Source organism: Durio zibethinus, chromosome 17 (assembly GCF_047325235.1).
Source record: "Durio zibethinus cultivar Kanyao isolate XHJ-2024 chromosome 17, ASM4732523v1, whole genome shotgun sequence".
Classification (NCBI taxonomy): domain Eukaryota; kingdom Viridiplantae; phylum Streptophyta; class Magnoliopsida; order Malvales; family Malvaceae; genus Durio; species Durio zibethinus.
In genome coordinates this window covers 8,483,198-8,511,003 of record NC_143178.1, presented here as the reverse complement: position 1 = coordinate 8,511,003, position 27,806 = coordinate 8,483,198, and the positions used below count along the sequence as shown (strand labels likewise).

The 27,806-nt window shown below is 29.5% G+C and overlaps 2 pseudogenes; one reads left to right on the top strand and one right to left on the bottom strand.

The window, feature by feature from the left end:
- The window catches only part of LOC111274422 (uncharacterized), a 94,737-nt pseudogene extending 81,252 nt beyond the window's left edge, over positions 1–13,485 (bottom strand).
- Positions 13,486–18,424: 4,939 nt separating this feature from the next.
- On the top strand, positions 18,425–19,810 carry LOC111288281 (ethylene-responsive transcription factor ERF027 pseudogene; annotated as a pseudogene).
- The last annotated feature ends 7,996 nt before the right edge of the window (positions 19,811–27,806 follow it).

The following is a 27,806-nucleotide window of genomic DNA, read 5'->3' as shown; positions in this document are numbered from 1 at the left end:
TTTTTGGAGTTTAAGAAGAGAAGTCGAAAGCTAAAAAAGGGAAGGATGAAGGTAGCCAAAAAATGCTTATATGCGTTAAGGGTTAAAAGGAAAGAAAATCCTAAAACCAGCATCAAACTAAAGCAAAACAAAATGCAAAAAAAAAAAAAAATTATGTAGCAAATAGAAAGGACATAGACATGTAGTAGAAGATGGAAAAGCTAAACCAAAAAAGATAAGAGAAGATGAAAGGTGAAGGGTGAAGTGAATGGAGGCATTCAGCGTAGCAAATAAAATGGGAGATAGTAAGTAGAAATGAGTAGAACTATAAAACCAAAAGTAGCAAGAAAATAGTAAAAGAGCAAACGAAATATTAGAAAAAAAGGAAAAAAAAAAGAAGTTGGAACGTGAAGCATTTGGCAACAAATTTGAAGAAAAATAAAGGTACCATTTTGCAACTTTTTGTCATTTTTTTTCCTTTCCATAGAAGTGTAAAGTTTACTTCCTTTTACTCTATAGTTTTTTTTACTTGCGCATAGTTTTCTTTTCTATGCAATAATTAAAGCTTATAAAAAAACAAAAAAGTTCACAACTCTTCCTCAGTGATTTGCATAAAAATAACATGATAGCCTTATTTAGGAAAACCTAAAATGAAGGCCAACTTATAAAATGCCTCTTACAAAAACAAAAGAAGAGTTTTTTTAACTTTGTTCTCACATCCATTGGGATATGGGTCAGTTTTTTGGTTTAATACTTTTGATTCAAAATCATGTTTTCTATATTCTATCATATGCCATTTTCATAAGAACAAAAGAATGAAACAAGGAATAGTTGGGACTCATGTGTTACTGTTCATTATTCCCACTTTATGGTTTAGTATATTTTGCTTCATGTTTTATTTATTTACTATTTTTTATTCTTCCTTTGCATGCCATGGTTTGGAAGAAATATAAATGTTTAATACCTTTCTATTTATGTCTTGTTTTGGATTAGGCATATGTATCTTTTAGGTCCAATTGTCCTTTTATGTTTCTAGTGTTAGATAGGATAGGGATATGATAAATATAAAAAAGTCTTTTGGAAATGGTGAGGTTGGGTTTGGCCTTACATATTTATGGGCATGTGATTGTTATAATAAGCTTGATTACTAGGCTTAAAAATAATAATAATCATTGAAATAAGTAAGATAATATAAATGTCTATGAAAAGTTAAAAAGTATAAATAAAAAATTTTAAAATCCCTGCCTAAGTATTGAGGGAATAAAAGAGAATTTTTTGGGTAAAAAAAAAATTTCACCTAGCTGTTGAGGAATTATTAAATAATAAGATAAATAATAATAATAATAAATAATAATAGTAATAAAAATTTTCATGAAAAAAGAAGATAAAGGAAAATTAATTTTTAGAGATTGTGAAAAATGAGCTTATATTGTAATAATAAATTTTTTTTTTTAAAGAATTATAAAAACGAGCTTGCTTCAAAAATTTGTCTAAATATTGGAGATTTTTAAAGAAGTTCATAAGTTTTTAAACTTACCCAAAACCCCAAATTTGTTTTAAATTTTTAAGAAGTTGCATGAAAACCTTTTTTGAAGTAATCTGTTTCTAAATGCTGTCTAGATGTTGGGGTATTTAAGAAATTTTATTTCATTAAGAATTTTCATACATTTCTACAAACTCAAAATAAATTCATTTTATTAAAATAACAAATATAAAAATATAAAATAATAAAAATAATCGAACGAGATTTTTAAATATAAAAAATCACATCTAAACTCTATCTAAATGTTGAAAAGTTCAAGTGATTTCTTTATATTTGAAGACATGATTTTTAAATTCACATTTGATCATCATTTACATATATTTCATTTTTTTAAATTAATGTACTTATTTATAATGCATATATATATATATATATGTTTGTTTATTTTTAATATTAATTATATTATTTTTCATTTTTTTACTACATAAAAAATTTTCTTAAAATCTTTTTTTTTAATTTTTGAGCAAATAAAATTAAAATAACATTATGAGAAATATGATTGATTGGTACTCTATATAAATATTAGAGAGTCATCAATGATTAACATTTACAAAAAAATGTTATTTTATTATTTTGAAAAAATGTTGTGATAAATCTTAAGCGAAAAAAGTTATTTCAAATTCTGTATAGATGTTGAAGAATTTGAAAGTAATTCTTTAATTTAAAGATTTCTTTGATATTCTTAAACAAAGAACTTTACTAAAATTACTTTCTTTTTTTTTTTCAAAAAAAATATTAAAAAGAATTATTATTAAATTTCAAATCGAAACTATTTTATCCAATATAAAAAATAACGCATAATTAATTTATACTAATTTTATGGGCGTTATGGGATGCTAATCCTTTTCATACGTGATCGACTTTTGAACACAATCTTATTTACGCAAACCAAAATCATTTTTTTAATAAAATTTTAAATTCATTTTATTATTTTATTAAAAAAATAAAATTTTTATGTGATCAATCACATCCCACAAAAAATTAATTACGACTTTTCATATGTTTCATAATTTATAAAATATTTTTATATCTAACAACCAAATTTTCGAATCAATAGGTTACAACACCGACGAATGATTGAGAGTCCTAGACTAAATTTCTCACTCCATTTCAGAGAATTCCGAGCCCTTTCAAGCTGTAAAAACAGATCCGGAAGTGATAATTTCTTTTAATTTTTGCATCACAAAAGAAAACAACGTAGCCTTATCAATCATGAATCATGAGAAAGGACAATTGGTACAATAGTACCGTTACAAAATCAGGTCCAGGTTTTCGAAATAAAGCTTATTAAAATAAAAATCAGTATCCCTGGATCATATGTGGGGGAACTAAAATACACATACAGTTATTTCAATTGGACGATCCCCCAAAACTATTTAAGCACCAACTTCGTCAGATGATTTTCAAGCATCTCGAAACTGCAAATCAATGAAATTTCTCAAAAGTTGGGGTTCGCATTTCTAATTTTTTGGAACAAGAAGCAAATCTAATGATTAGTTTATGTGAATTTGACTACCTCGTCTCCAAAAGGACGTTTGCAATCAGAGGATACTTTCGAAGAGAAATGTGCCAAAAGTAGACGCAATATGCTAGAGCAGTTTGACCCCCCTGCCATTTACATGAGCAACAAAAAAACTAAGCCCTTTCACTAGCACACAACAAAAATGTGCACAAGACATTAAGGCTTACCCAAGTTTTTGCTACGACCAACGGCACCATAAAACCCAGTCCCACTCAAAGAAAACATATTTGACCGTAATTGCTGGCCATTGTCAACATCATTGGATGTGTACATGATCCCAGCTCTGAAAATGATCTCTGCAATAATTAAAGTTAAGATGTGGAATGAAAATTTGCTGACACCCTATTTCTTTATTCAGTAATCCATCAGGACTCAGGCAGTGGCTGACTCATTCCCAAAATTCACAAAAATCATCAAGTTTCCGGAAGTAGAATTTCAAATGTTTGACAATTTTAGGAAAGATTCATACAGGTTTATCCAATTACCTGTTTATAATAACTCCACTAGGTATAATTAGTCATGAATTAATAAATTCGCAGACAAATAAGATCAAAATGAGGATTTCATGAAATCAATTCTTGTTGCTTTCAATCTTCTACGTCCTCCTAAAGGCATTCAACCGAATCCCACAGAAAAGTAATCCTACAAAAAAAAAAAAAAACCAACTTTAAATGACTTGACTGCTTCTGCAGAGTTCGACCACCATATTGTCAGGCCTGACAGCCCTCACAACACGCTCCACGTCAGCAGCTGATTCCGGGAAAATATGAGCAGCACCCACCTGCATATCGCCTCTGGTTCCACAAACTCGGTCCTCCAGGCAGGAACAGGACCGAACTACCGCTTCTCAACCAACACTAATGTCCCATTCTCTGCCAAGTCCAATAACTGAGGGTGAGTTTGTCCGATTCTGGCAGTTGTTTCTGTTAAAATATCTGCCCTGAAGTCGAAGTCTGGTGGTGGCGGTTTGATGGAGACCTTGAAGGCTTTAACAGGTTTTCTAGTAAGGAATTTTGGGTTTGCATAGAAGATTGGAAAGCTTGATTTGAGAACTGAATCCTCGGACGGGAGAAAAATAACTAAAAAGAATGAAAGCAGCAAAGTGAGTTTGTTAGTTAAAAGCTCAAAAACTTGGTTGTTGGTGTTTGTGTTCCTGGTTTGGATAAGAACAAGATTCACACCTTTAACGGCTACATGTTTCTTACTTTACTTTTTCTTTGGACAGAGTCTTTCATTTAGTAGAAGAAAGAGGATTATTTCTTTTTTTTTAAAAAAAAAAAAAAGAAAAGAGTCTTTTGATAATTAATTAATTATTGAGGGTTGGACTTAAAGGTTACTTAGTTACACATAAAGAAAATAACAAATAAAAAAATAAATATGTACACTCATTTTGTGGGTGAAAAAAAAATGTGAAAAATGTTTTGGAAGAGAAGAAAATAGATGGTTTTTAAAGATGAAATTAGTAATTTAATATATATATATATATAAAGGCATGAACATCATTATTTTATTATTTGATATTGTGATTTTATTTATTTTTTATTTTTTAAACAAAATTGATGTTATTTTATTCGTAATTTTAAATTTAACATAAGACTTTGTAAATAATATAAATAAATACTGTTAATTATATTCAAAATTTTTCGTATAGCTTTTTATATTATATTTATCTTTTTATATTAATGCTATACCATCTATGTGTTTAAATTGAATTGAGTTAATAAGTATGGATCTCATATATCAATTTTATTTTACAGATAATACTTCTTTTATCAATAAATAATATTTTTAATCAGAAATTTTATTTTTCTTTGGAGAAAAATGAGAATATTTTCCTTTTTATAATTAAAATCTTTAAGAAAATTACAGCTGAGCTAATCAATATTAATATATTAAATATAAGAGTTAGCATTTTCTAACACTATATATAGCTAGCTAGCTTAGTATTTTCTAACACTATATATAGTTAGCTAGCTTCTATTATGACTATAATATTAGAAGGCATTAAAGCCCACTTCCCCTCTTCCAAAACCCGAAAGAACAAGTTGATTTATAAGTCAAGTATGCTGTTGAAAGATCCAATTGTTTTGGTTCTTGAAACATTTTCTTACAAGAATTTAAATGTACCTTGAATAGAATCTTGCAAAGATTGCTTCCCACAATATTATATTGAGGACAGCCCAACATTCTTAATTTGCCCTAACCCCTATTCTAGTTTTAGGATTAGTTCTTTTCTTTTCTTTTATAGTAACCACATACCCACTAGTAGTAGTATAATTTTGTAATGATTGATGTAAATATTGCGGGGGCCCGGAAAAAAGAAATCCTAAAATAAACAGGGTATTTCCAACGTTTCTCCTCTCCTCCATGCAAAACTTCAGAAAATCGATAATTATCTTACGACTTCAGGTTTTCACATGTATTAGTCTGCTTTCTTTTTTTGTTCCTTTTTAATGGTTGGAAATTTGAATGAATTTTATTTTCATATTCATAATAATATGGCAATGTGGGTCCTTTTCCAGGAGACGCAGAGAAAAAGTCCTGATATATCTATCTATGTTAGAAGATTCTGTAAACTGCTGCAGATTGGAGATTGAGAGGGAATTGTCCCCACTCATAAATAACTAGCAACCGTCGGATCTAGAAATTTTTATTTACATTTATAATATATAGAAAAATTAAAAAACTTGAAGTAATATATTTTTATATTATTAAAATTATTTGTGATAAATTTTTATATATAAAAATATAATTTTATCAATGTTAATATTGTTAAATATATATAACCTAATAATTATTGAATAAAAACTGTTAATGAATTCATTAATGCTGTTAATTTTTTAATCTTTAAAATATTAATAAACACCCAATTTTAAACCTTGGGTCCAACTCTGACCAGACCGGAAGACAATTGTAGCAACACAATTTCAATGCCATGTCACTTACCACCTCCTATCCCATTTGGAAACGAATTTACCTTTCCACGTGTATGGATGATGATTATCTTTCCCTAAAATCTTAAAAACAGAAAAGTAGCTCGAATGTACTGCAAACATTTTTTTTTTTCCTTCTCTTTAGGAAGATAAAAAGGCATCGTTTGCATGAATGAACAATTAATCAAATTATTACGAGGGTTGGCACTGAATGTTAGGATTAAGACAAATTTAATTTTAGTTGTTAAATTAAAAAGTATTAATTCAATTAAATAATTAAATCAGTGAAATTATAATTAAACAATCAATTAATTATATAAAATTTAATAATTTAATATAATTCAATTTAATTGACCATATTCACAAATGAAAGAAATTCATTAATTATAAAAAATTACAAATAAATTAAATTATCAACAATCAATTCCAAACAAATCAATAATTATGAATCATTTTATTCTCTTTTAATCTTATTGAATATGCTAAACTCAAATAATCATATACCCATGTGGCTCACCCTACATATGTGAACCTTCTCATATTCTTTTAGTTCATTTAAATATAAATAGCCATAAGAATTTTCTCAATCTCATGTCTATCTAATAAAATCTTATAATTTTTTTATATTTTTCTTTCATACTTAACCTTGTAAAAACTCTCAATATTTATAAACCTATTAACTTGTCTATTAATAATATCTCTTTTTTTTAAAAAATTTTCTTTTACAAATTTTCTTCTTTCTCAAGTAATATCTAGTTAAATTTTTTAAAAAAATCTTAATTAAATCTTTTATGAGGTTTGAGTCATTATTTCAAAAATATCTATATTAACTCAAATTTTATCAAATCATTTTTATACTAGACATATTTGACTCTACTTTTAATCGAAGTCTCGTAATAATCTTTTTTGTGTGTCTTCATGTTTTATGTAAGCCAATCTCTCAATCACAAACTCGAACTCCTTTATTAAATTGAGCTCTTTTAAATTTGTCTCTTCTCGTATCTAGAACCTTTGCTTTGATATAAATTATTAGGAATATCATCCATAAAATTTTGAATATGGCTTTAATACCAATTATTAATATCACGACAGCTATGATTTTAGTTGTTAAGTTAAAAAACCTCAATCCAATTCAACAATCAAGTCAGTGGAAGTATAATCAAATAATTAATCAACCACATTAAAAACAATAATGTAACATGATTTAGCCCAATCAATTTAGTCCATAGATGGAAAAAAAAAAGATCCACTATTATAATGAACTACAAAATATCAGATTATCAACAATCAATCACAAACATATTAATACCTATAAATCTTTTTATTATCTTTTAGTTTTATGAAGCATTCTCAACCTAAATAAACATATACCTATGTGATTCACCATATATATGTAGACCTTTTCATTCTATTTTAATCCAGTTGAACATATACACTTATAAATATCCTTTCAATCTGTTCTAATCTTATGGAATATCTACCCAATAAAACTTTATAATTTTTTTACTGTCATAATGTCTAAATCCGCAGACCTATCGCTGACATTGACTTGAGGAGTCACCACAAATCTTTTTTATTTAGATGTGATTAGCCACCTGACTGAATTTGTGTCTTTTTAAGAGAAATCTTAAGCTTGACTTAGGTATTCTTAAAAGGTTGATTCAATGTCTGCAAAACCAGAACTAGGTTTGAAAGTACGATTATGTATGAAGAAAGTTATAGCACCCCAACAACGCTCATCGAAAGATAGTACTAGCTTAATTTCGTGTTATCCATTTAGCCTTAAAAATTTTACCAAATAATTCATTATTGAAAATTACTCTTAATTAACTCCAATACTTTTGACAAAAAATTAAAAAAATTTTCTCACCTCAAGAGTATACAAGAAAACTATTGTTTTCCTTATAGAGGCTTCGTCATCGGATTATTTAATATTAAAAATCTTTCAAGAAAGGAAAAGAGAAAAACAAAAAAAAAAGAATAATGCTTCAACCTTTGATAGGGATCTCTTCCATTATTTTGTTTTATTTTATTTAAAAAAATTCATACATTTATACAAAAAAAATTGATACTTTCAACTTTTCCTTAAAAATGTTTTTGAAATTTTTATTTTCAAGAAAAATTGACACTTTTAACTTTTCCTTAAAAATATTTTTTTTTGAAAATTTTACTTTCAAAGATAATTGATACTTTCAAATTTTCGTCAAAAATAGTTTTTTGAAATATTCTTTTCTTTAAATTTTATTTTCAAGAAAAATTGATACTTTCAACTTTTTCTCAAAAATACATTTTCAAAATTTTTTATTTTCAACAAAAATTGATACTTTCAACTTTTCCTCGAAAATACCTTTTTTAGAATCTTTATTTTTAAGAAAAATTGATAATTTCAACTTTTCCTCAAAAATATTTTTTTTTTGAAATTTTTATTTTAAGAAAATCATCGAAAAATTAAAGAATGTTTACTTAAATAAATAAATAATTCAAATTTAATCAATAAACAAATAAGCTCAAAAAATAATAATAAATAAATAGATAAAAAAAGAAAAAAAAATCAACCTTGACAAGGCTCGGCTCGGCTAAAATGGAATGCGGCTCCAAAAATAGGTACGACTATAGCAGCTTGGTGTGCGACTCAGCTCAGCAGCTTAAATGGGGCTAAGTGAAATGAGTTAACAGGTAAAGATGTTGTGGGTCAAGTTGGACCAAAGAAAACACATAGATCCTACCTTGCTTGTAACCCAAAATGGTATCGTTTCTAGGCACTATAAAAGGCATTGATTTCCCTTTTCCCTCAGATGCTCAATTTTTCTCTCTCTTCTCTTCTGTTTCTCACTCTAGGTGATTTTCGATCATCGTTTTTCGTTGAGTATCGTCAAAAAAATCATTAGTCTCTGGGTTTTATCGTCGAAAACTAGATTTTTTGTCAAAAAATCATCGAAAAATTTAAATTTTCACTAAAAATTTCATTGGATTCTGGAAATTTCTAAAAAATTTTCAGAAAACTTAGAAAATTTTCCAAAAATCCACTTAAAACTATAAATTTCTCCAAGAACCTTCTACTAAAAAATATGATTTTGATTACTCTCATTTTTTCTCCCTCATCTTCTCTGATTGCTAAAGGGTATATATAGAGTTAGGGAGCAAGGGTTTTGAAAATCAAAATCCCTATCTTTCAATCTGTTTATCCCCGTTTAAAAAACCTAATTTTTTTTTATCTGTTTTCAAAATTTAAACTTTCAATCCTAAAGTTTTACCAGGACTAAAATTTCACTTTTATTTTTTTTTTAAATTATACTAACCTTATCTAAACCCACTGGGAAAACAAATCCAAAAGTGGGTGTCTACAGTTACCCCTCTTTGCATATTTTTTGTGAAACAAAGATTATGCAAGGATGTAGACACCTATTATGACCTTATTTAAGAAAGACAACACTTTAACATAGATTAGATCGAGTCCGAAATGAAATGACCTGAAAATGGATCTGACATAAGTCAAAATTCAACATAAAATAACTTAGACTGAACTATAATCTAAAATGAATAACTTAGACTGAGTTGAAGAAATATTTGACATAAGTCAAATCCGAAGACAAAATGACCTGGATTGAACCAAAGTCTAAAATGAATAACCTAGACTAAGCCAAAGAAGGATTTGACATAAGTCAAAATCCAAAAACAAAATGCTTAGATTGAACCAAAGCCTAAAATTAATACCTTGGATTGAGCCAAAGAAGGATTTAACATAAGTTAAAATTTGAAAATAAAATGACCTGGATTGAACTTAAGTCTAAAATGAATAACCTGGATTGAGCCAAAAAAGGATCTGACACAAGCCGAAATCCGAAAACAAGATGACCTGGATTGAACCAAAGTTTGACTTTACAACAATTACGAAATTTCAAAACTTCAAAGGTTCATGATTTGAAGCATTCAAAAATTCCATAATAAAAAATTTTCAATGCAAGTTGAAACTCAAATATTCACATTTGAGTTAAAAAAAATCACAAATTTGGAATTCAAAGGTTTGCAATTCAAAGATTCGCAAAATTCAAAAATTCACAAGAATTAAAGATTCATGAGATTTTTAGATTCGCTAGAATTAAAAATTCATAAGATTTTTAGATTCGCAAGAATCGAAGATTCGTAAGATTTTCAGATTCGTAAGAATTGAAGATTCGCAAGACATTCAAATTTGTAAGAATTAGAGATTCGTGAGATTTTTATATTAGAGATTCACAAAATTTTCAGATTCACATTTAAAAAAAGCTTATAGAGATTCATAGCTAGAGTTTCAAAGGTTCTCATTCAAAAATTTTAGAATTTTATCCAAAATTTTCAAGATTCTAATTCAAAAACTCTGGATATTCACATCAAAAAAATTTTAAAATTCAAAGATTCTCATTTGAATTATTACAGATTATTCTTGGAGGTTTTACAAATCATCCTCATCATCGAAAATATTTCTTCAAAAGGTTTTCACAATTTTAAAATTTGGAATGTTTTCCTTGTCAAAAATCTCATCATCAAAAATTTTCCTTTTCCTACCAAAGTCGAAATTTTGTATGATAATGATGCGAATGCTTTTTCAATGATGCAAATGCAACAACCTAGATTCTCACAATAATGCAGATGTCATACTCTAAACCATGATTCACATATTCATTACATGATGCAAATGCGTGACTAAACCATGATGCAAATGTAATGCAAATGTCACCAAAATCAACATCATGACATTCTAATTGATTGTGGTAATAAGGTTCTCAAGACTTTATAATCTCACATTTTCTTTTTAACTTCTCAGCATTAACATGTTCAGAATCAATTCACCAATTTCGTTAACTAATCCATGTTATTTTCAGCATTTGGTCACAACTCACATATTATATTAGTTAATCCAGTACCATATTCACCACTTGGGTACTGCATTTACCTTTTCAAATCAACTTCTTGATCTTTTTTCATTTTTTTCATTTTTTTACCCCTGTCATCTTGGATTTCTTTTCAAAAGAATGCATGAATCTTTTATGAATATTATCATTCATTGATTATCATTTCAATTTATGACAAGTACAATGCAATTATATATATTTTTATTTATTATAGGGATGCAAAAATGAGGGTAAGGTGAATTGAAAGAAAAGGGAATCAGTATAAGAATAGGTTTGGTACAAAAATAAATGGATCAAGGAACAAATTCAAAGCATGTCACTAGGGTAAGTGTTTGAATGGTATAACAATATCTAAACAATGAATATTCACACAATTTTAACATTAATCTAAGATTTTTTTCAAAAACTTATTCCATTGACTTTCAAAATTATTTTGAGCTTTCACACTTTGCCCCAGTTTTAGAGGATCTTTAGAAGACATTGACCTTCCATATATTGAACCCTCCTTTTAGTTTTCAGCTCAAATTTTTTTCACTTTTTTTTCCTTTTCCTTGTCTTTTTTTTTTCCTTTTTCTTTTCATTTTCATTTTTTTTTTCATTTTTTCATCCATTGTTGATATTTCTCACACATTAATCTCTAAAATACATAACATGATTCCATTGTTTTATCATAAGCATGTCTTAGCCTAATATATGATCATTCAATTTAAGCATTCACATTTGATCAAAATGGACTTTTAAAGGTTATAATGTAGGCTATGGTGAAGGGTCATGAAAGTAATGGACAAAATAGGCTCAAAACAAATGTTTAAAGGGTTCAAACCAAAGGATAATTTCTCATCATGTGATGCAACTTGGCATTTGCCCCATTCTACATCATTTCACTACCTTTTCCTTTTTCGTTCATCTTATTTCTCATAATAGGGTTCTCACTATTTTACCCCAAATCATTTATGGCATTCATTTTTTATTTTTTTTGTATAAGGGGTCCTTTTTCTTTTCACTCCCTATCTTTGAGACATTTTGCGATCTTTTGTTTTTTCTTTTCCAAGTTTTTTTTCTAAAATTTACCCCCTGATGTAGATGGTGATCCTTGGTTAGGATTTTTTTGAAAAAAAATCATAACAGATTCAAAAGAGGTAACAATAGATGATTTCATTTTTATAAACGATAAATGAAAGACGATCATTTTTTTCATCTCAAATGTGAATGCCTTTTTTGAAGATCATATTTTGAATAAAGACAAACTGATTAGATGTCTTTAAGACATGTATATTTTTCATGAATTATATATGCTCATAGATTACCTTCTTTGCTCAAATAATCTTCACAGATCAATATGAATGAGTTTTCAAAATTAAATCTTAGAATTATTGTTTATAATTATCCAAACAGACACCATTTAGAATTTGGGAATGGGAATAAAATGAATATGGAAAGTAATAAAAAATAATGAAAAAAAACTATAATGAAATGCATCAACCTGTCTTTCATTAAAATAATAAAGAATGAAATCTTATTACATAAAAAAAATCTTGGCATTACTCTAAAAGAAATCCAAGCAACTTTCAGCCAGTATCAACATCCTTATCCTTCCCCAAGACTATGCCTTTGTGTGATCAAGTGAAGGGTTTTTGCTATCATTTGATTTTTCTGATTCATCGAACCTTACCAAGCCCTTTCGGATCAAACTTTACACCTTGTGCTTGAAAAGCAGGGTAAGTTTTGATAGAATGACCCACATTCCTATTATGGTAATCACACATGGCATTAGCATCATACCATTGGGGATAGGATGGCTTTAATAATTCTAGAATAACAGAAAATACTAAGTTTTTTTTAACCAATTCAGGGAATAACTTAATGTAAGTCATGGGGATAAGGTTAATGTGTGCCTTTTCTTTATTATTTTAGAATCTCCTTAGACCACCTACTTGGTTATTAGGCGTTAAATCTAGGGTAGTAATAGGACTAGACCTATACGTGGGTGTTTAAAAAATTGGTCAAAAGACTGGGTGTGGAATAGGATGGTAAAAGACTAGTGCAACATGATTAATAGCTAGATAATAAATAGGATAAATTGGCTATAGGTATGGGGTATAACTTTTGAATTGCTGTCTTTTAAAACTCACAACTTAAGCTTCATCTTCTTTTCTTTTAGACATCCCACCTTTCTTTGTACTAGAGGTCTCTCTTTCTTCAAGCTTGCCACTTTTAATGGCATTCTTTATCATTTTCCCAGAGATTACCATATCGGTAAAATTCTTGGTGGCATTCTCAATCATTTTTTCATAATATGAAGGCTTCAAAGTACTCATAAATAAAATAGTCATTTTTTTCAGTAAGAGGTGGTTAAACTTAAGCAATTACATCTCTCCACCTCTGTGCATACTTTTTAAAACTTTCAGAAGGTTTCTTTTTCATACTTTATAGAGATAGACAATCTGGAGTTAAGTATATAATGTGTCGATATTGGACGATGAATGCCTTTGCCAAATTATTTCAAGACTAGATACAGGTTTAGTCTAGCTGGACATACCACCTCGCGGCTGAGCCGGTGAGACTATCTTGAAACACATGTATCAGTAGTTTCTCATCATAAACATAAGCAGCCATTTTATAACAATACATGATAACATGAGTTACCGGGCATTTTGTCCCATTATATTTTTTAAATTCAAAGACTTCAAATTTTGGTAAGATGACCACATTTGAAACTAAGCATAGTTCAGTTGTATCTATAGAGCCAAAATAATCCATTCCTTTGATAGCTCACACCTTCTCTTCTAAAATGTTCATTTATTGAATGCTTGGTTTTCCATCACCTTAAAAGTTTTCATCTTCAATCTCTGTTTCTTTTTAAGATCATCAAAATCAGGGACCTTAATTAGATCACATGCCTTTGCCCTAAAGGTAAGATTAGTGTAGTTATGAAATGGCATTTCAGGATATGCCCCAAAAAATAACATCCATAGGGCTTGCGTATTTTGAAGAGATTGGCCTTATTTGGGCCAAACCCCGAAGAGTGTAGAGGATCCATAATATCTTATTTCTTATTTGAATTTAGGGTTTTTTTTACTATTTTACCTTTATCTAATTTCTCTAGCATCTTCATCATTTTTGCTAACTTCCATTTTAACTCCTCTTTGAGCTTTTTCAATCCTATCATATGGGTACTTTGTTTCTATTCCATTTACCTTGTTTACGATCGAGTATTATACGAGTGACGTGCACGTTGGCTTGAATCTGTCGACGGTCGAGCTATTCTTGAACCTTTGATTACCACAAATTAAGATATTTACATTACTACATGCTCATGTCATGAAAAACAAATAATCTTAATATGATTTCAAGTTAACACATGTGAAATGAATGCCAAAAATATATACAGCCTAATGTTATCCTATTTTAAGAAAAAAAATTCAACTAACATGCATCTTATCATTACAATTTATACAACATGACAACAACAGTTAATTTCCCCTCAAGAAAAATCAATCATTGTAAAAATGTAACTTAGCTATTGGATTTTTCTACGAAAAGGGAAGGTAAGGCCCTAACTACATGTTAGGTTCCTTATACTCACTATATGTAGTTCAAGGTTGATAATCTAAAGGTTTTCAAATTGCTCCTTACATCATTATCCATCACAGACTAGTAAGGCATCCCAATCCTCGCCCATTACAGGCTACAAGCAGAAAAGATTCAATTTGAGTGAAAATATTTTGCTAGCTACTACGGAGGCATTAAAACCTCACGAAAGTATAGGTATTTCACTCTCTCCTAAAGCTATAGAGCTCAGGTATAAAGCTTATGTTATGCACATGCATATGAATGACATAATAAATAAATAACTAAACAAAATTTTTTTTAAAAAAAAATTAATTTTATTAGGCTTTTGGATAATACAAATTTATTTGCTGGCTTGACTCTCGGCATATCCCCAGTGGAGTCGCCAAACTATCATAACATTTAGATCTGTAGATCTATCACTAGATATTGACTTGAAGAGTAACCACTAATCTTTTTTATTTAGGTACAATTGGCCACTTAACTTAATCTGTCTCTTTTTAAGAGAAACCTTAAGCTTGTTTTAGGTATTTTTAAAAAGTAGATTTAATATTTGTAAAATTAAAACTAGGTTCGAGAGTACGATTACGTGTAAAGAAGGTTATAGCACCCCCACAACGCCTATCAAAAGATGGTACCAGCTCGATTTAGTGTTATCCATTTACCTCAAAAATTTTACTAAATGATTAATTATTAAAAATTACTCTTAATTGACTCTAATACTTTTGGTAAAAAATTAAAAAAAAATTTCACCTTAAGAGTATACAAGAAAACTACTATTTTTCTTGCAGAGTCTCTGTCATCAAATTATTTAATATTAAAAAAATTTCAAGAAAGGAAAAGAGAAAAACAAAAAAAAATAATGCTTCAACCTTTGATAGAGATCTCTTTCATTATTTTGTTTTATTTTATTTAAAAAAATTCATACTTTTATACAAGGAAAATTGATGCTTTCAACCTTTCTTTAAAACCATTTTGAAATTTTTATTTTCAAGAAAAATTGATACTTTCAACATTTTTTCAAAAATATTTTTTTGAAAATTTTATTTCAAGAAAAATTGATATTTTTAACTTTTCCTTAAAAATGTTTTCTTTTTAATTTTATTTTCAAAGATAATTGATACTTTCAACTTTTCCTAAAAAATACTTTTTTGAAATCTTCTTTTTTAAAAAAATTTTATTTTCAAGAAAAATTGATACTTTTTATTTTTCCTCAAAAATACTTTTTCTAAATTTTTTATTTTAAAAAAAAATTAATACTTTCAACTTTTTCTCGAAAATACATTTTTTGGAATCTTTATTTTTAAAAAAATTAATGCTTTCAACTTTTTCTCAAAAATATATTTTTTTAAATTTTTATTTTAAGAGAATCACTGAAAAATTAAAGAATGCTTACTTAAATAAATAAATAATTCCAATTTAATCAATAAATAAATAAGCTCAAAAAAATAATAGTAATAATAAATAAATAGATAAAAAAAAGAAAAAAAATCAACCTTAACACGGCTCGACTCGACTGAAATGGAATGTGACTCAAGAGATAGGTGCGGCTAGAGCGGCTTGGTGTGTGGCCTGGCTCAACAGCTCAAATAGGGCTAAGTGAATCGGGTTAACAGGTAAAGGTGTTGCGGGTCGAGTCGAACCAAAGAAAACATGCAGATCCTACCTTGCTTTTAACCTTTTTCCTTCAGATGCTACTCCCTCCCTCTCTCTCTCTCTCTCTCTCTCTCTCTTCTCTTTTGTTTCACACTCTAGGCAATTTTCGATCATCATTTTTCGTTGAGTATCGTCAAAAAAATCATTGGTTTTTTGGGTTTTATCGTCGAAAACTGAATTTTTCACTAAAAAGTCATCGAAAAATTTGAATTTTCATGAAAAAATTCATCGGATTTTGAAAATTTCTAAAAAGTTTTCAAAAAACTTAGAAAATTTTTCAAAAATTCACTTAAAATTACGAATTTCCCCAAGAACCTTCAACTAAAAAATTTGATTCTAATTACTCTCATTTTCTCTCCCCCCTCTTCTCTGATTGCTAGAGGGTATATATAGGGCCGAGGAACAAGGATTTTAAAAATCAAAATCCCTATTTTCTAATCTATTTATCCCTGTTCAAAAAAATCAAATCCTTTTTCTGATCCTGTTTTCAAATTTTAAACTCTTAATCCTAGAGTTTTACCAAGACTAAAATTTCACTTTTATTTATTTATTTATTTTTAATTACATTAACTTTATCTAAAACCCACGGAAAACAAATCCAAAAGTGGGTGTCTACATTTACATCTTTCTTTCATACCATATTCCATAAAAACCTCTAATACTTATGAACATATAGCTTATCTATCCAAAAAAAAATTTCTCTTAAAATTTTTATTTTGCAAATTTTTTTATCAAATAATATCTAATTAATTTTTAAAAAAATCTCAATTAAAATTTATTATGAAATTTAAGTAACTATCATTACATAGACCAAGCGGAAGTTTTGCATGCATAAAACCTGGTGATATTGCCTTTACCAATGGGTTGAATAATGAGACCTTAGATTTTAATGGACAATGGAAGAAGCAATGGTTAATAACTACTGATGGGCCAACTTTGATAGTATATATAATAATACATAAAAATGGGACAATCTTATCGATATAATCGTCTCCAGATTGCAGAGCTTTAACCTAAAGCTATAATTGCACTGAGATTTATTGATAGCTGCAGTTTTTCGTGGGAGATGGACTATCTTTGCCTTTAATTCTAGCAAAAGTTTGATGGATGTCTTTTTTCAATAATAATAAAAGAAAAAAGACTGAGAGGCAGGGACCAATCAACCCTGAAAACCCACAACTGTAAGGTTATTAGCATGTCTAGAAAAATTGGGGGAGGAGAGGGATGAGTAAACCTTGGGGTCAAAGGCACAAAGGAGTAGTTCAAAATTTTAAATTCAACCAGAAATGATAGAGGTAGTGGCATATGATTTTGTCGCAGCAAAGAACATGGGAGAGGGAAAATAAAACTAACTCTATTTGATCCGGCCTTTCTGTGTTTAAAGTGGTGAAAAAGGAGCTATATATCCCTCGTCTGAGTTTTGGTATGTCGATAATAATAGTACCCAACTTTCAAAAATTAAAGCATAAAAAATATGGGCGACAATAATAATTAAGTCAAGCAATGCTATCATACCAGACTCATCAAGTACATGCTCAAAATGGAAGGCACATGTAGGTATGACTACCTCTTTTGACAACGTGATTAGTAAATAATATTATTAATTACTTAAATGGGTTATTAATTAAAATATTTAAGCAATTTTTATTCGGAATATCCATTTTCAATGCAAACTTCATATTTAGATTGTATTTTTTTTTATATAAAAAAGATTGTAATTTAAAAATAATGAAAAAAAATTACATATATTGAATTTAAATCTTAAATTTATATATTTTGCTGGACAATAAATATGGCCCAAAATAGATAGTTAAAATTTTTTAAGTCATGAGATAGACTGACAAGGGGAAGTTGAGAAAGCCAATTGATAAAAACAAATTAGAAGTTTTATCTCTACTTATATTTCTTAAGAAAGGGTAAATAGAGCTTCTGTAGATGAGTAGCGAAATGAAAGAGAAATAATGATGTGGACATTAGACAAAAGAAAAGCAATGATTGTTAATTAATATCATGAGAGATGTATGTGTATATATATGATGATCATATAAGTCGCACTCGCTGGGATCTTTTACTGAAAGGCACAACCTAACCTTTAAAAAATAAATGAAGGGGGAAAAGGCATACAATTCAGTGAGTGGTAAGCATGACCTAAATTTATGATCACCAACCATGAGAGTTGTGAAAAGAAAGTTCTAATTGAAAGAATTGAAAGACATAGAAAGATAGATGGTATAGGAGTAGGAGCATATTGGATAATGGATATTAGATATAGAAAGAGAGGGCGTGCAGAAACAGGTAAGTTACAGCTAATCCAGTTTTAAGTTTTTGAGTCCAATACGTGTGCGCTGTGTAGCCTGTATCTTACCACCACATCACCAATGGTATTGTCATAGAAAAGTGTTTGGTTTTGTCAAAAGGGTTCCGCGAATTCCCCACGCCTTTCAGTATTGGTTTATTTCTCCTTATAAATCGAACCCAATAGCATCCAAAACAATTTAGTCTTAAACCCTTCTAGCGCATATGCGTGATTGCTTTCATATATATAGACAAATATGGCCAATCATTCAACGAATTTTCCCCCAAAGGATCAGCCATCACCCACCCCAACTGTCCAAATCCCTGACCCTTCAGTCTCTCTCGTGCAGCAACAGCAAGACCTGTCGCCAAAACCTTCATCTGCCTCTGCCAACCCACAAGACCCATTAGCGAAACCTGTTCAATCTCCAGCCAGGATGACTTTGAGCCATCAGCCACAAGACCAATCGCCAAAATCTCCAAAACCTAGCAGCGTGCCAGGCATCCCGACGCCGACGCCAAAACCAAGGCATGTTCAATCTCCTGGAAAGTATTCATCGTCGGTTCTCCCTGGCTCCGGAAGGCATCCGCCTTATCGGGGAATACGAAGCAGGAGCGGCAAATGGGTATCTGAAATACGCGAGCCGCGTAAAACGACGCGTATATGGCTTGGAACGTATCCGACCCCTGAAATGGCAGCTACCGCGTATGATGTGGCCGCTATTGCCCTAAAAGGTCCCGACACGGATCTAAACTTTCCGGATATGATTCTTTCGTATCCAAAAGTGGCTTCTACCTCCGCAAGCGATATTCGGGCTGCAGCTGCTAGTGCGGCCGCTTCCAGGCTACCCAAGCCTGATACAGGATCTTCAAAAAACTCAAAAGAGGACCAGGCGAAGCCTGAAAATGAGGGTACCCCGTCAAGTACTTGCATGGAGTCTGGTTCCGGTCAGGAATTTATAGATGAGGAAGAGCTTCTAAACTTTCCCAATTTGATGGTGGATATGGCAGGAGGAATGCTTGTAAGCCCTCCCAGCTGGATAAACTCACCACCCTCTGATGATTCACCCGAGAATTCAGATGTAGAAAGCCTATGGACTTACAAATGAGACTCAAATTTTACTATTAAAGTGATATTACAAGGTACAAAGAAATGTATAAGCATGCGATTGAAAACTAGATTATGATCAGTAATATGAAGACAGGAGACAGTCTTTTTTCTTTCTTCTCCTTCTCTTTTCTCCTACCCTTCTGTTTTTGATCTCTTTGAGGGGTTAGATGCCCCATGGCTGCAGGTGTTTTGCAGCTGATTAGTTTGGCTTGGAATCAATTTGCTGTGAGAACGTTTAAAACTAGCCATAAAAGTGTTAAGTGCTTTTATCTGTTTTAAATCTAGCCATAAAAGAGTTTAGTGCTTTTATCTGTTGCTATCTTGTGGGTTATATATTTCAGAGCTGTCGCTGCTCTTAAGCCTGCTTGGGGTAATTAAACCAACAGTCCTTGTTATTCTTTTGTTTTTCCCCAGTAGTTTCCAATAATGCAAGTGTTCTGATCAGCTCGCTCCCCAGGTGGAATCAATTTTCTCGTACGACAGCTTCTCATCCTCAGAATTAGAGTTTCACCTTTTCTCTGATTTTCTTTCACCTATTGCTCCTTTTACAGACCTATTAATTTGGCAAATTTTTAAGTATTAATTTCGATCACCTTAGTGCTTTGCATGAAGAAACTAAACTAGGATATACATACTTAATATCAGCGATCTAAACTTGATATATACTAGTATTTCTTAATACTTAAGCTACTGCTGAAAACTTGTCATGAGACACGGATTTTGAAGCTGGAAGCCCTACAACTTTCGGTAAGAAAAAGGACCCAAGGTTGGAAATAAGATGCTTTATCCTGTTAACGGTATAAACTGTTTTACAAACACACATTTTTTTTTCTTCTGAATGTTTTCATAATGATATGGTAGATGTAAGATAAGCAAGCTCCGTTATTTTGCAACTTCAACCCAGGCTTCTTGTTTTGTTGGTATAATGCAGCGTTAGTACAGTTGGTAAAATGTTTGTTAATTACGGGTGAGGCCTAATTACTAACTAATATATATATATATATATATATATAGATAGATAGATAGATAGATCAACAATATATACTCTTTATTTACGAGACATGTTTAAAAATAGGTCAAGTTTTGACTCCAACCATATTTAAGGCTGATTTGGTTTTAAATTATTTAAAATATATTATTTATATATATATTATAATTTATATTATATAAAAGATAAATATATAATATTATAGTGTATATATTAAAAATTATTTTAAGTTATCTATGTTTAAAAATTTAATAAGTAAAATACTAAATTTTAAATAAAAAAATCATTTTTTTTTTAATTTGGCCTAATTTAACAGCACCATTGATTAATCTAGATGGTTTTAAACAAAATTTGAGATTTAAATTATTACATCGAATCAAACTTCAGCAAACATGTAAAATCTTGATACAATGCATGTCTAGATCCAATTCTAATTCAATCCATGGATACTAGGTAAGTAGTGATTTGCTTACACAAAGCAATCTTATACACCATTAACGAGTCGTGGGAGTATTCTTGCTAGTTGGTAGAGTGCTTTATTTTTTTATTTACATTTAGGTGATTTTTTATACTCAAATGGATTTGTATTGATACTATTGCTTTGAATTTTATCTTTGGTAGTCTTGACTAGTTTTGTACCCTCCCTCATGGTTGCTTTAATGCATTTTGGCTTAGAACAAAAAAAAAAAAAAAGTCGTGGGAGTATATATACGGTGCGGGCATTTTTGCTATCGACGCCAGTTACACTTTTGAAATCCAACCAGGCTTGCATACCTGACGATGTTTGCTTATTACAGTATATATCTTCCGATTTATATGACTGTCATAAGTAGCTAACGAATGTTATGATAATGTAAATAAAGTGGGAGAAAAAAAAAAGTTTCATGTTTTTAAGACATTTTGATCACTGAATTTATTTGATAAAATTCTCATAATTAATTAATCTTAACCCGCTCATTAGTCATCATCATACTGCTAGCGGTATCACTAAAACCTCTGTCTATTACATTTTGTGAGTAATATGACCAATCATAACCATTCTTTACCTAGAGAAAAAGGCAAAATTTGTGGCGAAAGTCATGGAAAGAAGTCTCGATCACAAATGTTTAACCCCGAAAGAGATAAATTTGTAATGCTTTTGGAGGTATTTCCTTCCATGGGATCACATGGGTCGTTTGCCGTTTGAATGAACTTATTGCTTATAGAGGAGACTATCACTAATCAAGATATATATAAATTACTTCATCCTTGGGTCCCAATTTTGCAAGTCTCATAAAAATAATGCATTAGTAATTAAAACATTTTATAAGCATGAGGAAATAGTAATTAACTCTTTTTACATATAAGAAAACATAAATTCAAATTTTAATTTAACTGATTCATATAAATATTTTTTAAAAATGATATTTAATAAATTTGATATTGAAATTTCAACATTTACAGCATTTTTCTTTAACCTAAGCTAAGGTTCACTTTGTACAAAAAAAAAAAAAAAGAAAACTTGCATTAATCAATATATAAATAATATAATCAATAGCTTCAACCGATCTATCCATCAACAAAAAAAAGCTTCCATTGATCTTATGCCATTTTCGTTTAGCCCAACCTCATCCCATTTATTTTCTTCAGCTAACACTATTATAACAAATTAAAGGGAAGAGGATTTTTCTACAACTCATGAAGTTAAAAAGAAATATAGATTTTGTTTGAACGTAAGTCGGCAATGAAATTTGCTGCGTAGGTCAAACTGCGCTTGCCTCCTAAATGTGAAAAAAGCTAGAAAGTCGAACAAAAAAAGGTAAACTTATAGCAGAAAAAGACTCGTCGATTGAGATGTTCATGAACTTGACTTTTTTTTTAAAATGTTCTATTCAAGGCTTGTTCCATTGGATACAAAATTTTTAAAAATATATATTAACGTTTTAATATTTAAAAAATATCTTTTGTTAATAATTTAATATTTCAATCCCAATTGAATCTGATTCAAAATTTTATATACAAAGTTTGATCCAAATCGATTTAGTACTGCAGATCGTACAAGCTGTAGGAATGTCTCTTCATCACGTAAAAGGTTGAAATAATTAAGACATATGATAGGAGAAAAACAACCGACAACATTATCCCGGCCTGGTAATATCAGATTTCATAAGACAATGACTCTACAAGACTACAATGTCCCAAAAGTTAGATTTGGTTCTTCAACATCAACTGAACAAAGAATCACTAAATTTTGAGAATCGATTACCTCATGAATTTAAAGGAAAAAAAAAAAAAGAAATCTTTTTGCAACTTTCATTCAAAAACCACGGTTATAGAAATTGGTATAAAGCAGCCAGTCAACGATTATTGTAATTAACAAAAAGTAATAAATATACTAAAAATCCTTTATTATTGAAAGATGTGATTATCAATTAAAATATATCTCAATCAGAAAAAAGAATCTTAACTTAATCAGCAAGTTTTCCGATGAAGTTGTCGCGTTAAACCTAATCATACCATTTAGTTATATGTCGAAAGATTTTGCCTCTTTGATGTTGTTTTACTAATCGGGTGGGACATGCAATCCTGTAACATTAAACAAACTGATAGATGGGCCAATCTATCATTGATGGCATGAATTTTTCACATTTTCGAGTTCAGGTAAATTTAGGTCGAAAAGTGACTGAACAACATTGTACTAGGACTAGTACTGTTTTATTTTGTTTTTCTTCGTTGCCTGTTGTTTATCGACTGTTTCTAGCTCTCGTGTGTTTCTAAAGCTTTCAACAGTGTTGCCCTAAAAATCTAATGAACCAAGAGTAGTAATCTCTGATTATCCAGCCACAGACATACCACCATGCAATAAAATAAAGGGAAGAGTCCAAATTATAGCTCAAATTGCAGGTCCGGTCTTGTTGGCCAACTAGCCCAAAAAAAAAACCACAAACAGCTCAGAGTTTTTACACCTTTTGGGCTCTTTTAAGAAGTGTTATTTGAAGGAAAATATCTTAGAAAAGTCAACATAAATTTAGAAAAATATGGCATGGCAGATCAATCTTTCTGATTTTCTTTCCTCTTCTACGGCGTCCGTGTGAAAAGGAGCTTTCAAAGTACACAGGACCAATATTTTTGCTTAATATCAAAGTCTACGTTGCAATGTCGGCAAGCTAGCTGAAAGGAAGTTAAGGATTCTAGACCCACCAATTCTTATTGTCAATTTGATAAAGACTAGATTAAAGACATGCAAGCACATTAAGGATATATATTCTTATTAGAATAGTTATATAAAAACAATTCTAATAATAATAATGATAATAATAGGGATTATATAAGATGAAATTTGCTACATATATTATGATTTAATATTGAATTTCATCACTACGCTTTGATTTTATTGATTTTATGAATAAAAATAATAAAATTGAAATATATAATAGGATATTATATTAATGAAAATGACATATTTTGTCACTGTCGATTTTGTTAATTTTTGGACAAAAAATTGATATTAAAAATTTCATGGTATATTGTATTAGCATAAATGATAAATTTTCATCAATTTTATTATTTTTATGTCGAAAAGGTGTAATAACAAAATTTAATGAAAATCAAAATAAAATAATAAAATTTAATATTGATAGATAGTATAATAATTTTATTTTTTTAATCTCATAATAATACGATTGTTAAGATTTCATAATTTTTCTTTGGTGCAAGCTAGTGCCAAGTAGTCTCATAGACCAAGTCAATGCAGGCCCTACTAAGAATGAAATTATCTGAGCAAATGAGAAAATTAACGAGAAGCAGCACCATAGGGTTTACTTAAAGAAAGTGAGCTCTGGGTTGAAATTTTCAAAAAAACAAGCCAAGCCAAGAATTCAAGTCAAAATACAAAATCATCTAAGATTCGGCCACTCACTTTTAAGTTCTTTTGCTCCCCATGTTTTAAATTTGTATCTTCAATTTGTCGCTTTTCATCAAGAGATCAAAATGGTGGAGCCTTCATAATGGAATGGGTGAACCTCAAAAATTTTAACCCTCTTTTTCAATTTGTTTATACATTCTTTTTAGGAAGAAAAGATGAATTCAAGTCTTTGTAAAAGTGGATGAATGATAGTCATAAAAGATTACAATAATAATAATGTCGGTCCTCAACCAAAATAAAAACATTTTTAAAAGATGTAATTATTTAATTGATGTGGTGTAGATATCAGGCCATGATCAACTTGATGGGGGAGGGATGCCTATACAAAAACCGGCCTACAAATAGAAATTGGAGTTGGAAGAAAGCAAATATAGAAATGATAATGCCACATATTAGGAAATGTGGTTTCCTTTCTAGAGGATGGAAATCATTGGTTTTACCCTTTTTTTTTACTAGAAGTAGAAATAATTTGTCTTGTGGGAATGAAACATGGTCTATCTCTGACCCCTCTTATGCCCACCCATTCCCTTCTCACTTTTCTCAGGCTTTTTTCCACGGCCCCCGCAAAAGCTAAGATTTTCTCATCTTCCTTGCTATATGTATTTAAGAGAATAAATGTAACTATCCACAAGGTTAAACCAAGCTACTTAATTAACATATGTTCCATATGATTATTACGATGGAGTTAGTAGTAATTCTCTGCTAAGTACATATAATTAATAGTTGATTAGGGTAACAAATTATGTCACTTTTTCAATAAATTGTAAATCAACCTAATCAACCCAACAAGTCAATATCTTTAAATTCAAAGCTTGCTTTTGTCTTACCTATATATATTGATGTAATTTTTGTCTGATGAGATTGGAGCATGTTAAATTTAAGTTGAAGAACGTGTCAAACCTATCACAAAGAAAAGATTAGAGAATGCTAGAGATAATATTTCGAAACATGTTCACTATTTAAGTTAATCAAATTTTTTAAGAGATAAAAGAAAGCAGAAGAGAGAGTAGATTGAATAGGGGCAATGTTGAGAGTTCAGAATATTTTATATCTAATGTAATTCTCCCTTTTATACCTCATAGATTATTAGAGGTGAAGCTATGAGAGGTAGGCAAGGATCATGAACCCTTAAAATATATTCGACCTCCCTTTCCTAATTCAATTTACTATTTGATTTTTTTTTTTAATCATTGTTTGGTTTTATCCTTATAAATGATGACGTGATTAATTGAATAAATGGTTGTCTGTCTTAAAACAATATATGAACATTGAAGATGTGATAGTCATAATTGTATTGATGTGATTACTAAACTATAACAATATATATATATATAGCAATTGAAAAAAAAAACTAATGAAAGAAGAAAAGATGCACAGGAACCACATCACCCCTACCCACTAGTCCCGATATTTATGCATTACTATGATTTTTATATTAAAATATTATAGTTTACAAATGCTATAATAAAATAAAATTTATCAGGCTTGATAGTTGTTCATAATTTGCCCGCATACTATGTGGGCTTATCTGCTATTGGATAACCTTACTTAAGCAGAGAAACACTTATGGACCCAGTGGGCAGTGGCACATAGAAAGACCATAAGCCCAGTCCTTTCTGAACCACCGACTGGAAAGGATCTTTCAGAGTTTGGGTCTGGTTTAAATTAAATTAGAAGTTTTTGGGAACGCATGAATTTTAATCATTTAAGAGTAAACCGTCCTGTTTGTAAATAAGTCTATGCAATTTCTTATTTCAAAAAAAAAAGTCTATGCAATTTCTTCAAGGCTCGACTGACAGAACACTTGTAGTTCAACTCATTTTTTCAAACTAAAAAATTGCATAAACAGAATGAAGATTTCAATGAATTTATTGAATCAGACAAAAACTTTGACCAAGTCTGGAATTAATAAGGAAGCCCAATCTGTCCCAGGTCATCATCCAGGACCTTTCCCTTTTCACCATCAAGCAAGACCCCACCTATCCGAAAAAAGCATCTCTACTCTCAAATAAGGTAAATGTCATTTCCAGGTTCAAAGCTCTTGTTTCTAATTTTATAAATATTATAAAAACAAAATCCAGGCTGGTGTTCCTACTTGACTCAACCTCAGTTGGTCTCCAGCGGAAAGCCAGCCAGCCAGCCACTTGGTGGGGGGGGGGGGGGGGGGGTACGTTTCATTGGCACGAAAAAAAACCTGCTAAGGAAAGGCAACAAACGAGTGACTTAGAAAAACTAAGAAAAAGAATTCACCACTCCCTCTCGACGTACGGAATTTCACGACTTGATAATTCCATGGATTATCCAAGGGGAACACTTTCCATACGGTTTTGATAAAACCGGATAAACGGTTGGGAGAAATTTTTTTTATCCTTTTCTGTTATTCATGTACCAGTCTTCTTAAGGAAGGCACAATTTTGTTATCTAATAATAGTATTATTATTTAGTTACATTTACAATTGTATATGATCAAATTATTTAACTTGTTAGTTTGTGTAATATAAAAATACTATTATTTTGTTACCTTATATATTTATCTATTTCAAAATTATTTTATTTATTATTTTTTGTAATAAAAAGTAGCAATATTATTTATTATTCTTATATTCATTTATAATATGTTGATTTATCCAATTTTTTGATAAATTTATCTAATTATATATTAATTTATTTGTTTGATTTAATTAAATGATTTTATATATTTTGATTATTATTAAAACTTTATTTATACAAATAATTTATATAAAATAAAAATTGGTTAACTCTGTAGCCGGTCATAAGCTTATGGGAAAAAGGAGCTTATTCTTGAACTTCCCTAATTATCCAGCAATTACAAGTAAAGCAAGTGGGAAACGGACCCAATTGGAAGAAAAAGCGTCATATTATGAGAAGCACCCCAGAGTTTCTTATTAAAATGAGTAAATAAAATTTTAATAAAAATTTTAAATTGATAAATTGATAAAATTTAATATAAAGATCAATAATATATAAAAAAATTATTAAAAATATTATTTATAATTCAAATTTTATTGAAACTTATTTAACAATAAAAATTCTATTAATATTTTTAATAATAATGTCTATTTAATAAAATTTTATACACTTAATTTATGTGATGAAATCTTTTAATTTATTAGTTTTGATTTTTAATTTTAATTTTTATTTACTCATTTTTAATAAAAAAAATTCACTAATTTCATTTATAAAACTTCATGTAAGTTTTTTTCTCTAGAAAATATCTATTTAATAAATATATTAAAAACTTTTCATATTTTTAAAAATTTTGTATAGTTGATCTATATAATAAAATCTTTTAATTTATCATTTTTAATTTTTAATTTTAATATTTATTTACTCATTTTTAATAAAAAACTTCACCAACTTCATTTATAAAACTTTATGTGAGACTTTTTCTC